The sequence below is a fragment of the Micropterus dolomieu genome, linkage group LG12 (assembly GCF_021292245.1).
Source record: "Micropterus dolomieu isolate WLL.071019.BEF.003 ecotype Adirondacks linkage group LG12, ASM2129224v1, whole genome shotgun sequence".
In the NCBI taxonomy this organism is placed as follows: Eukaryota; Metazoa; Chordata; class Actinopteri; order Centrarchiformes; family Centrarchidae; genus Micropterus; species Micropterus dolomieu.
Window position 1 is genome coordinate 35,032,485 of NC_060161.1, and position 12,307 is coordinate 35,044,791.

The 12,307-nt window shown below is 39.4% G+C and overlaps 1 protein-coding gene across 1 annotated transcript in view; it reads left to right on the forward strand.

Moving 5' to 3' along the window:
* LOC123980885 (zinc finger protein 208-like) overlaps positions 1-12,307 on the forward strand; it is an 808,576-nt gene that overhangs the window by 418,375 nt on the left and 377,894 nt on the right. The window lies entirely within an intron of this gene.

Here is a 12,307-nt window from a genome sequence, read left to right on the forward strand (position 1 = left end):
TCTACAACAACTAAAGTACATCCTACATTTCTTTGGACTGTGAAAACAACAAAAACTCTCCTGTATTCTTCTCTAACAGATTTTTCAAGTGTTGGTTCTTGACGGAAACAAAGAGCAGCTGTACCTCTCGTGCTGTTTGATTTGACGTCTTTCAGCACTATTTGTCCATTACTGATGTCTTCTGGTCCTGTCACTGCTGAGCAGACTGCAGCTGGATCACTCTCTGGAAAATAAAATACACACAGCTGATAACAGTGCTGTTAGTATAGTTACTGCTGCTACTGCAGTAGTCATCATACAAAAAGTATTCAGCTTATTATGTTCCTATTATAATCAATAATAATATTTATTTTGTACAGTATTAGAATAGGACACCATAGAAAATGTATCAGCATGGCAGCAAATATCAGGACATAGCAGAATCCAGACTGATTATACTGAAATACATTTTACATTTGATTTCTTTCTTGTTCACACTGCTGCTGCTGTGAAAGCTGAAAATAGACCAAACACAAGTGAAGCTGATTTATCTGAGTCGGAAAACGCAACGGCCACAGAGCTGCTGGCTTTTATCAAGATAAGAGTCAACATGTTAAGCACATGCAGAACAAGTTGACTATTTTGGAATTTGTTTTTAGCACCTTTGACTGTGAGAAACCCTTTTGTTCACTTGAATACTCGGTATGTTGACAAATAACAATAAATGACCTTGAACTTGATGTCAGGACGTCACACAAACTGCTAAATTAACTTTTAAAAGTGAATTCTAAATGTGAGTCAATATTCTGATTGAAATATTAAGATACATGTAAAATATTGGTGTCTCTTAAATATAAACACGAACAAGTTGTGACTTTTTTTCTCCTTTTGTGCTTTTGCAGAAACAAACTTCATGAACTTAATTCAATGTAAAATGTAAATGCTCCGTACTTGTATAGCGCCTTTCTAGTCTTTTCGACCACTCAAAGCGCTTTTACAATGCATCTGCATTCACCAGTCAAACTAACATTCATACACTGAGCCTAAGTGCTCAAACGGAAACAAACATTCACACCCATTCATACACTGGCGGAACAGCTGCCAGGGGCAAATCGGGGTTCAGTATCTTGCCCAAGGACCAAGCAATAGGCTGGAGGAAGTATTCAGATCCAGTATAATATATAAAAAACTACAACAGATGGGAGAAGAATCCCATTGAGACCCTACATGCAGATTTAACTGACACTTTTATCCAAAGCAACTATTGCTTACATGTCAGAGGTCGCACGCCTCTGGAGCTACTAGGGGTTAAGTATATAGATTGGTGGGTGTGTCAGTGAGATTTGAACCCGGGACTCTCACACTGAAGGCACATGTCTTATCCACTGCACTGTCACCACCCCATGTGCAGAAACACATTCAAAGACAAATGCATGTAGAGCAGAATTAGGGCGGTTTCCACTGATAATAGATAACCCAAAAACGAGCGCAAAACATTCTGATGCACCTCAGATCAAGTCCCTAAGACTCTCTTCAAAAACCCAAGAGCTGAACCCCAAAAAACAGTCCCTTATGCCAGCTAGTCCTGAGACTAAAAAATCCTGAAACATGTCACACAAACCTTTATCAAGCCAGCACTGCTTTACAACACAGATTCGAGTAAACCAAATGATCACTAAAAGCAAAAATACTTGGGAGTTTGGGAGGAAGAGACAAAAAAACAACAAACTATATTGTTATCTGGCCCTAAACAGAGATTATGAAATGGCTGAACATCTCTCTGCTGTCAGAGAGGCGGGTTCTTACCAAATACAGCCTCAGTGACCCTGCAGTTTAAATAATAATAATAATAAACATAAACACTCCTGGTTACCTAAAGAATATAGAGTATGTGAGCACTGTACAACACGTGAGGTGGAGACAGAAGCCATGTTTCAGTATAATTGTCATGCGAATTTTAAGATACTTTTGAAATGTCGCAAAAAAGAAAAAAAAAAACAGTATATGCGAAATATGTGAGTTTCCATCAGCTGGTTTGGAGCCAATAAACCAACACAGTCTCACTCCCTACTCGTCAAATGTCTGACGCATGGTCAAGGCCCTTTGTCGTCGCTTTTTAAAGACTTGGGTAGCCCTTTTGCATCAATTATTGACGTTTAGGGATCCACAGTCAAGTTAGCAACGCTTAGCAACAATAAATATGCAATATCCGGTTACACTTTCAAGATAAAACGTAACGTTTCGATACATTGCCATGGTGAAACGCGCATAATTAAAGTCGTAAAACGTTGCAGTTTCGTTACGTTTAGGCACAGAAAGTACTTGGTTGGGTTTAGGCAACAAAACTACTTGGTTAAGGTTAGGAAAAGATCATGGTTTGAGTTAAAATAGCTATGTATGTCAATTAAGACTTAAGTTAACTAACGTTAATGTCAATTTACCTCACTCGCCTAAATAAAAACATTTAATGTTTTGTTTCGCACGGGACACAAACCCTGTTCTCCTGCTTCAAGGTCCGGGTTCTGGCCCTCTATCCACCCCAATCACCTCCTTACTTCGTCTTTTCTCTTAAATATCATACTTGCCTTTACCATCAAAAACTGACACAACAGGGCTTCCCTCAATACGTCGAACTATGACGGCAAAGGGATCCCTAGTGCGTCACAAACTGACGATTATGGCTCTTGACCAAGCGTCCATATGTGACGACTTGGGAGTGAGACCGGGTTGGATAAACCAGGGTTCGGCAAGCGTAGTTACATCAGTAGTTGACGTTACACGTGGCTGTAATAAACAAGACGTATGGTCTCCAAACCAGAAACAAAACCAGTCGCATGGACCTGATGGCCACTGATCATAGAAAAATGGAGAGAGGTCCTCACGAATGTGTTTCAAGCAGGCAAACTGCTTCCAGCCATTTCTCCGCACGTTATGGGGAGTTCATAACGTCAGAACTTATTCGGCAAAAGTGTTTCCATCTCCCATTTAGCGCATTAACTATTTTTCGACAAAGGCAAAAACCACCTTAAGCGAGCGTAAAATCTTTTTTTTTGCCTTTTCCATCAAACTTTTCTAATGCGATACTTCAAAATACGCATAAAAAAACCTTTATGGAAACACGGCTAGAGACAAATTTTCTCCTGAAATGTGATAAATATAGAGGCATAAAAGTGCAATATTTTTGAGAAATCTATTAATACCGGATTTCAAAGGACTTGAAGATAACAATCAATTAGAAATAAGAATAGTCCTAGGAGGACATCCGGCAAACCTTGTCACCAAGTATGTGTCCCTGTGTCACAAGCTGAGGGACAGCGAGTGACTGTGGCTCTTAACGTTGTCTGCATGGCAGGTTACATCTTGTTCACTTTTATTTTTAATTTACGTTCTATCTGTATTTGTTATTTTTTGTGCTGCTAAATTGAACAGTCTTGATTGGATTAATCTTGTCATGTCATATTCAAATGTAAACTTTTTGATTTTGAAACTTCATTGGCAACATTGTTTGACTGACACATTCATGCCAATAAAGGACACTAAACTGAATTGAACTAAATAATCAGAAAAATGTACTATTAAAAGTAAAAGTACTCTGTCCCCAATGACTTTTATATTATTATTATTATTATTATTATTATTATTATTATTATTATCATCATCATCATCATCATCATTATTATTATATACAGTAGATTATTATTACTCATGCATTAATGTACTTGGTTGAGGTTGAATTATTTTGTCTCAGAAATAATTAATAAATAATAATAAATAAATAAAATAAAAAAGTGTCATTATGGATCAATCTGTTGATTATTTTCTCCTTAAATCAATTGTAAAAATTCAACGGTGAAAAATGTTGTCACAATTACCCAGAGACGATTACCAAAATAGTTACTAACACAGACCAGTCACTGCCACTAGGGGCGCTAAATATAGTGGACCGGACCACACTGGTCGCTATATTTCAAAACCTATTTTATAGTAAAATTAGATACAGCCATTTATACAGTATACGGTATTGCATTTCATTCATTATGCATTCATAAAGCGACATACAATTTTGATTATTGAAGTAAAATAAAAAAGGTTTAAGATTGACGTCATGAGGTATGTTTAAAGTAGAAATTGAGAAATTTAATTTAAGTGCCTATTGTATTGCTGTTGTATAAAAATGATCGAATAGTTGGATGTTGCCAAGGTTCACTTCCTAATCATTGCCATCCTCTCCACAAGCAGGAGGATGTTTAAACGTGTTGTGAGAAATACATTGCAATTGCAATCAATTTCGAATGTATCAAATATGACACAAAACAAAACAAGTTTATGCAAAGTACTAATTTATGCAAACAAGGTCTAAAACTCAAACTGGTCCTCACAAAGACATAAGAACAAGAACACACAGTCACTGTCCCCGAAAAACAAAATCAATAAAACATCATTACCTCTGCTGCATCTGATTGGCTGCTGTAGGTCACGCGATATTTTGACATCACTGTATGTGATGTCCTCTGTGATGTCATCATCGCCAGCTTCTTCTTCAGCAGCTGAATGAACCAAAAGGGGAGAAATTTAAATCAGGGAAGGTCATGTGATTTGATCAAAAGCTCCACAGCTCACTAAATGGAGCCTGTTGTGAGATTGTTTTATTAACAGCAGCAATGTAATTTATGAGAATCTAAATGGACGTCTGACTTAAAGAGACAGTTTGTAACTTGTCAACAGTAAAATGTGACATTAAATGTGCAAACATAAAAAACTGTGTCTAACCTTTAGGTTTCATATGCATGCATCGTCTCACCAGTAGAACCAGTAGAACCAGTTCACACAGGAGAACCAGAACAAAGAATGATAGAACAGCAGATGATAACAAAGAGAGAGGACGAGAGGAGGACTCAGAAGTAGTGGTGGGTGAGGATGAGGAACCAAGAGGCGAGGTGGTTGAAGGAGGACTTAAAGTGGTGGGTTTCTCTAAAATGAACATCAAATTATAATTAAAGACACAGAAAATCAAATAAATGGATACTTCATTCAACAACATGCCAACAGAAAGTAGTGATGGCAAGTTCGACTCTTTTGACAGACTCGTTCATTAAAATCTCGTTCATTAAAATGAACTAATCTTTTTTTGAGTCATTTCGTTAATTTCGTTAATTTGAACTAGGCTGGTTATTGCGGTGCTGCAGCCCTCAAACAGACCCACAGTTGAAAGTCGTGAACTAATCAGTTCTGTTTCCTGTGCTGACGGAGCCCATGCAGCTGCCGTGTGACGAGTGAACGTAAGAGTCCAAAATCCGTCACGCATGTGTGAAAATTAACGAATCACTCACTGAGACAACCCGTTCCTCCCGCGTCATACACATGATTAGGTCTTATGACACAACACTAACAGAAGACAACCAGAAGTGAATTCATGTTCTCTGTCCATCTGGTTTAGGTAGAGTTAAAATCAAACGGTGGCTTGAACTCTGACAGATTTCCCACTTGTTTCTTTGCAAATTGCAAAGTTAGAAATGTTGTCACATTATGAATCATCTCTGCTGTCGTGAAACATGTTGAATTCATGATGTCACACTTGTAGAGGCCTTCATCAGACTTGTTAACATGGTGGATGGTCATGTGACCTGTAGGCTCAGTCCTGATGAGGGAGCCATCTTTATAGAAACCAGCTGTGAATGAAATAAATGTAATTTAAACAACATGTGGAAAAAGGAAACTAGAGGTGTGGGCCTTTGAGTTTTTTTCCTTTTTGCAATGACAATGAAAATTGGATTCTTGGATCTGAACTTTAACATACATGAAGGGACAAATTCCATTGGTGAAATACACACTATGCACCAGTTAAGTTATTCAAAGGTTCAGTGTGTAAGTTTTAGTGGCATCTAGTGGTGAGGGTTGTGAATTGCAACCATCTGTCCAGTCTACCACTGCCCCCTACCCTGTCAAAGAGCGTAGGACAGCTACGATGGGTGACACAGCCCAAAAGGCAGAGAGAAGGATACAAGAAATAAGTTTCCTTTAGATAATTATATTAAGAAATTATATTTACTTAATTATTTAGTAAAACCAGATGTTATTGTGACTTGGCCACTGACAATATGGAAAATGTAAGCCAAAAATGTGAAACACTGTCACTATTTCTGCACCACAGTCCATTATAAACCACACATTCAATAAAGTTTATACAAATATTGACAAGGGAAACACATTAATTGGGGCCCGAGCACAAACCGTGCGAGTTCCCTATTAAAACTGAAGAGATAATTTGTTCTTTTTTCTGCAGTAAGTAAGCTCAATTTCGAAAACTCACCAATTTTTGCACACATGTCAGAAGTGTTGAAAGATTTTGTATTTTATGGGTTTCGTGCATGGGCGTGGCAAAATGACTCGCTAGCATCACCTAGAAAATTTGAAAAAATTAGCCCCTCGTTCACGTTCAACCTACAATTTTCTGGGGACATGTATCATATCAACACGCACAAAAAAGCCTCAAGAACCCATACCCTAAACTCAACAGGAAGTCGGCCATTTAGAATTTTACGGCCATTTTTGTGGCAGTTTTCGTCAATGGGCGTGTCCGTGGCGATGATTCGCCATGAAACAGGAAGTTGTTGTAACTTCAGTGTACATGCTCACATCTGCACCAAACTGTACATGTAGGATGAGAGTCCCGCCCTGAACACATGTACATGCCGACATTCACCCACAGTCATAGCGCCACCTGCTGGCAACAGAAAGTGACATTTAACGAAGCAGCCCCCGCCACACGTTTCACCTACATGTAGGAAATTTTTGTGGCACATGTATCTTGTCCAGACGTACGAAAAAGCCTCTTGGAGCAATGCCCTAAACCCAATAGGAAGTCGGCCATTTTGAATTTTACGGCCATTATTGGATGATTTACACACTCTGTACTTTAACGAACTCCTCCTAGGGATTTAGTCCGACCGACCTCAAATTTCTGCTGTGCCTTCTAAAGGCATTAAAGATGAAAAGTTGTGCTATGTGTGAGTTTTTGTCAATGGGTGTGTGTTGGAACCAGTATGTATATAAGTTATCTCATATTTACTCTCGCCAATGCAGTCTGAAACGATATATATATATATATATATACATATATATATATATATATATATATAATATATGTCAATAATATATGTCACGTTTCATGTTGCTGCTGCACCCCCTTTCCCCTTAGAGCAGCAACATGCATGTAACTAGGGAACCCTGAATATAATAAAAAGAGAGGAAACGGAAGAGATGTACTCAGAGCGGTTGGAGTTTGTAACTGAGTACATCTCTCTCCGTTCTCCTCGCGAGTAAAAAGCCATTAACTCTCTTGTCTTTCTTTCTTGTCTGATATATTATAGGTGTCTGAACCTGACAGTGTGTCCGTGGCGTCAAAGATCAACTCTTCGCCATGACACAGGAAGTTGTTGTAACTTCAGTGTACATGCTCACATCTGGACCAAACTGTACATGTAGGATGAGAGTCCCGCCCTGAACACATGTACATGCCGACATTCACCCACAGTCATAGCGCCACCTGCTGGCAACAGGAAGTGACCTTTAACGAAGCAGCCCCCGCCGCACGTTTCACCTACATGTAGGAAGTTTTTGTGGCACATGTATCTTGTCCAGACGTACGAAAAAGCCTCTTGGAGCAATGCCCTAAACCCAATAGGAAGTCGGCCATTTTGAATTTTACGGCCATTTTTGGTTGATTTAGACACTTTGTACTTTAACGAACTCCTCCTATGGATTTAGTCCGACCGACCTCAAATTTCTGCTGTGCCTTCTAAAGGCATTGACGATGAAAAGTTGTGCTATGTGGGAGTTTTTGTCAATGGGTGTGTGTTGGAACCAGTATGTATATAAGTTATTCCATATTTACTCTCGCCAATGCAGTCTGAAACAATATGGATATATATATATATATATATATATATCAAGACATGTACTAATGCAAGTGTGTAAGTCTGTCTGCAGAAATGTGCTGACAGGAAGTCTACAGCGGATGGTGTGACTGAAGGAAATGACACACGGAGCGGACAACAACAACAAAATAACAGGAACCGATTCCTGGCCCTGAGAGGCGACTGAGCTTAATGTACATAGTTCCTGGAACAGTACTGTACAATAATATATGTCACGTTTCATGTTGCTGCTGCACCCCCTTTCCCCTTAGAGCAGCAACATGCATGTAACTAGGGAACCCTGAATATAATAAAAAGAGAGGAAACGGAAGAGATGTACTCAGAGCGGTTGGAGTTTGTAACTGAGTACATCTCTCTCCGTTCTCCTCGCGAGTAAAAAGCCATTAACTCTCTTGTCTTTCTTTCTTGTCTGATATATTATAGGTGTCTGAACCTGACAGTGTGTCCGTGGCGTCAAAGATCAACTCTTCGCCATGACACAGGAAGTTGTTGTAACTTCAGTGTACATGCTCACATCTGAAACAAACTTTACGTGCTTGATAACTCTCCCACCCCGCAGACATCTACACGCCAATACCGATTTATATTCATAGCGGCAAGTGCTATGTAGCGCCACATAGGGGACACAGGAAGTGACATATAGCACCTTCATGCGGCGTCGGAACCGCGTAGGAAATTCACAGCAGCACCGGCAGAGCTCCAGAATATGCAACTCGGCCGGCTCACACGCGGACGCGCTACAAGTGCGATTCCCGCCCAACGCTGCTTGCAGCTTTAATTCTCTCTGTGATTATGGACTATCGACAAAACTGCCCTCTAGCAATAATATCTGTCCTGCTGCCAGATTATGGTGCTTTGATGAGAGCAAAAAATATAAATATATAAATACTTTGATAGCGGTGCTGAAATAGATCTCAGTAATGACAGCAACAGTTACTCACATAAAGACTTCCTCTTTAGTGGTTTTACCTTCAAAATAAAAGCGTAATAAGCCAGTTTGCTGTAATGCTTTCTTTATTTTGCTTTTACTTTGAAAGATTCTGAACGATATTAAAAGAGTCTGTAGCCTGCTTGACACACTTCTGAAGGAACCGTTAGAAAACGTGATTCCCCTAAATTTCCTCTGTCTGGAGATACTGGGGAAATAAAAATAAAAAACATGCCCTAATGTCAGAAACAGTTGCTGCAGAATCAATTTGTCAAGAGAGAAAAAACATTTGTCCTGACATGGGGTTGGACACATCCTTTTCAGAGAGAGTTCTGCGCTTTCCCAACTGAGCTAACTGAACACCATAACAATGTTTTCAAATATTATATCTTATATTATCACCGTTATAATGGTTGAAAAATTGCTCTGATGCCAAACTTATTTGCCGACCCCTGCTGTGTATTATTACTTCGAACTTACTATTTAACGTAGTGATGAGTGTCTACACTGCCAGAATCCTACAAGAAGGTCTTTAAATCTTCAAATCTGATTGAGCTTGCATCTTGGTCATCTTGTCCTTTGTTTTGGTCTCTTTTTGTTGTGTGGTGGCTGTTAATAATAATGTTTAATTAAGTGAATGTATGTTAAAACATTCTCAGCGTGTGTTTGTGGTATTTTTGTGTTGTGTTCAAACTCTTTACAGAACACACATTTTGTATGACTTTGTACCAGAAAGCGTTATGCGAACAGCTTTTGAGTGTCAGAGTTCACTCACCTCCGCTGGTCCTGCAGCTCAGCAGAGAGATCAGCACTGAAGAGAAACCAGAGATTTAACATACAAACAGACCAGACAGAGAACTGGGAAACTTTGAGTTTTACTGCTCCAAAAATAAAATACAATCTTCCAATCCTAAATTAATATACTGTGTTTGTGGGTATTAAATAATATTAAAGTAACTATTTAAAGACATGATGATTTTCATTCTGTCTGTCTCAGATTAAATAAAGTCTATTCTGCTTTAAGTTCTTTGAGACATAGCAGTTTATTTCATTTCTCAAAATGGTTGTTGCACCCGTTGCGGTCTCCATAGACTTTTTATCTATTGTCTTTATTGTTTAATTGTTGAGATTTTTCCTTAATTCTAAAGTAAACAGCTATTTAAATTGTTGAACAATGAATAACTGTTTGATCACCACATTAGTCAGTTTGCTGCTTCTTAGTCTCTTTAGGCTCCGGTTTATTGCTGCTTTTCTGTGGTGATTAAAAATGTCTCATGAGTGAATAATAACAGTTTACAGTTATTTCAGTTTTGGCAGATTGTACTTACAGAGCAGAAAATATGTCCGTCCCATTGCACCACTTGGTAATATGAAATCAACAGTCCAGTCTGATTTTGCTTCTTTATTCAAGAGCTCATGAGGAGACACGGGGCCCCACACAAAGAGTTTAATCACATGCAGGAAGTGACAGCGCTGCAGGCTGAACATGAAGGAGGGCTAATCTGAGATCACTGAGAGACAGATTCATTAGAAACAAGAAAGTTCCTATCTGAAGATTTCACTTTTTAAAATGTATAAAAACATTTTGTAAAAGTTTAGATCAAACCTTCCTGGGTTTCATACTTCTGTTTTTGTTGTTGCAGTGACACAGATGTGCTGCAGGAGTAAGTAACGAGCGTTCACGGTGCAACTGAACGAGTAGCATGTAGCTGCAGTACCGGAGGCTGCAGTTTCAGGACCGCAATCCAAGGACCGGAACAGCAATTCCAGGATCCTTGTTTACTTTGATACTGCCAGCTAGCTGACTGGCTAGCTATGTTACTCTTTACAGTCCCCCGAAGCCAATTACCCCTACCACAACCACCACCAGTGTGTGCCTAAACCTAAGTTATTGATTATATGCACGTCGACTGCAGCCTTCGGTACTGCAGCTTCATACTATTGAACTAAACTGTGGTTCATCTCTGATGTTTAATGATCAGTGTGAGTCCTGTTTAACATTTACCATCTGGACCTAGGCTGCAAAATTATGCAACATCACGTGCCCTTTACTATCAATTTTAGTATTGAGTTTTACACAGAGGACAATGAGATACAGTGCTGAGGGAAGAACACCTAATCAAACTCTGGTAGTGTAACCAAAGTCCTCTTGGAACAGATGCATGTGTTTATTCTGAAAGGGGAAATAATTTGTTAAGCTAAATGTGTGTATTCAAAAGTATTCCCATACCATATTAGAGACATATAATCCCGTAGTGTTCGTCTACCCCGGGGTCTCCTACCAGTTGAACGTGCCTGGAAAACATCTAAAGGAAGAAATCCATTTTAATCAGTTCTTTGTATTAAGTCATTTCAGAGGAAATCCACAGGTTTTGCAACATTAGAATAAGGCTCTGTTCACATTTCTGGACACCTTTTTATTAAATTAGCCTAAAGGCTCTCTTCTCATATTGGCGCAGTTATGCTGGAGGATCCTGTTTCTAAAGATGAACATACTGATGTAGCACATTACTGGATTAAAAGAACGGGGCCATGAGATGAGTCATCCTGTTGGCTGGAGAGTAACTCTGCTGACATCTAGTGGTTTAAAACAAGTGCACACATTCAGAGTATCAACCTGACTTCCTGTAAAGGTTCAGTGTGTAGGTTTTAGTGTCATCTGGCAGTGAGGTTGCGAATTGCAACCAATGGTTTAGTTGTCTGTATGCCTTTGTAGATATTCCATCAACTGTTCAAGAGTCATTTACAACATTTACAATGTCTACACTGTATTTCAATTCAATTCAATTTTATTTCAAATCACAACAGTTATCTCACAGCACTTTTCATAAAAGAGCAGGTCTAGACTGTACTCTGATGTTATTTACAGAAGCCCAACAGTTCCCACCAAGAGCAGCACTAGGCGACAGAGGCAAGGAAAAACTTCCTTTAAGAGGCAGAAACCTCGAGCAGAACCATGACTCAGGGTGGGCGGCCATCTGCCTCAACCGGTTGGGTTGAGAGAGAGAGAGAGAGAGAGAGAGAGAGAGAGGGGCAGCCTACACAATATACACACAGAGGTACAGACAGTAAAGGTGATGTTGCTATAGACTAAATGAAAAATGCTACAGATATTTATAGTAGTGTTAATGATAACAATCGTAGTGTTAATGATTATAATAACAATAATAACAATAGGACTAGTAACAATAGTCGTTGTAGCAGAGGGTGTCGAGCAGGAACACGGGGGCAGCAGGTGACCCGCAACCACAGATCCAGACTCCACAGCTCCAGAGCCAGAAAACCTGCAGGAAGTGATAGGAGAGAGGAGAGGGACGAGAAAGCACAAGACTACCAGAAAGGGGAGAAGTTGTGTTAGTAACATAAAATAATGGGATGAGGTTGCATACAGAGGGAGAGAAAGTAGAGGAGAGAGGAGCTCAGTGCATCATGGGAAATCCCCCGGCAGTCTAGGCCTATAGCA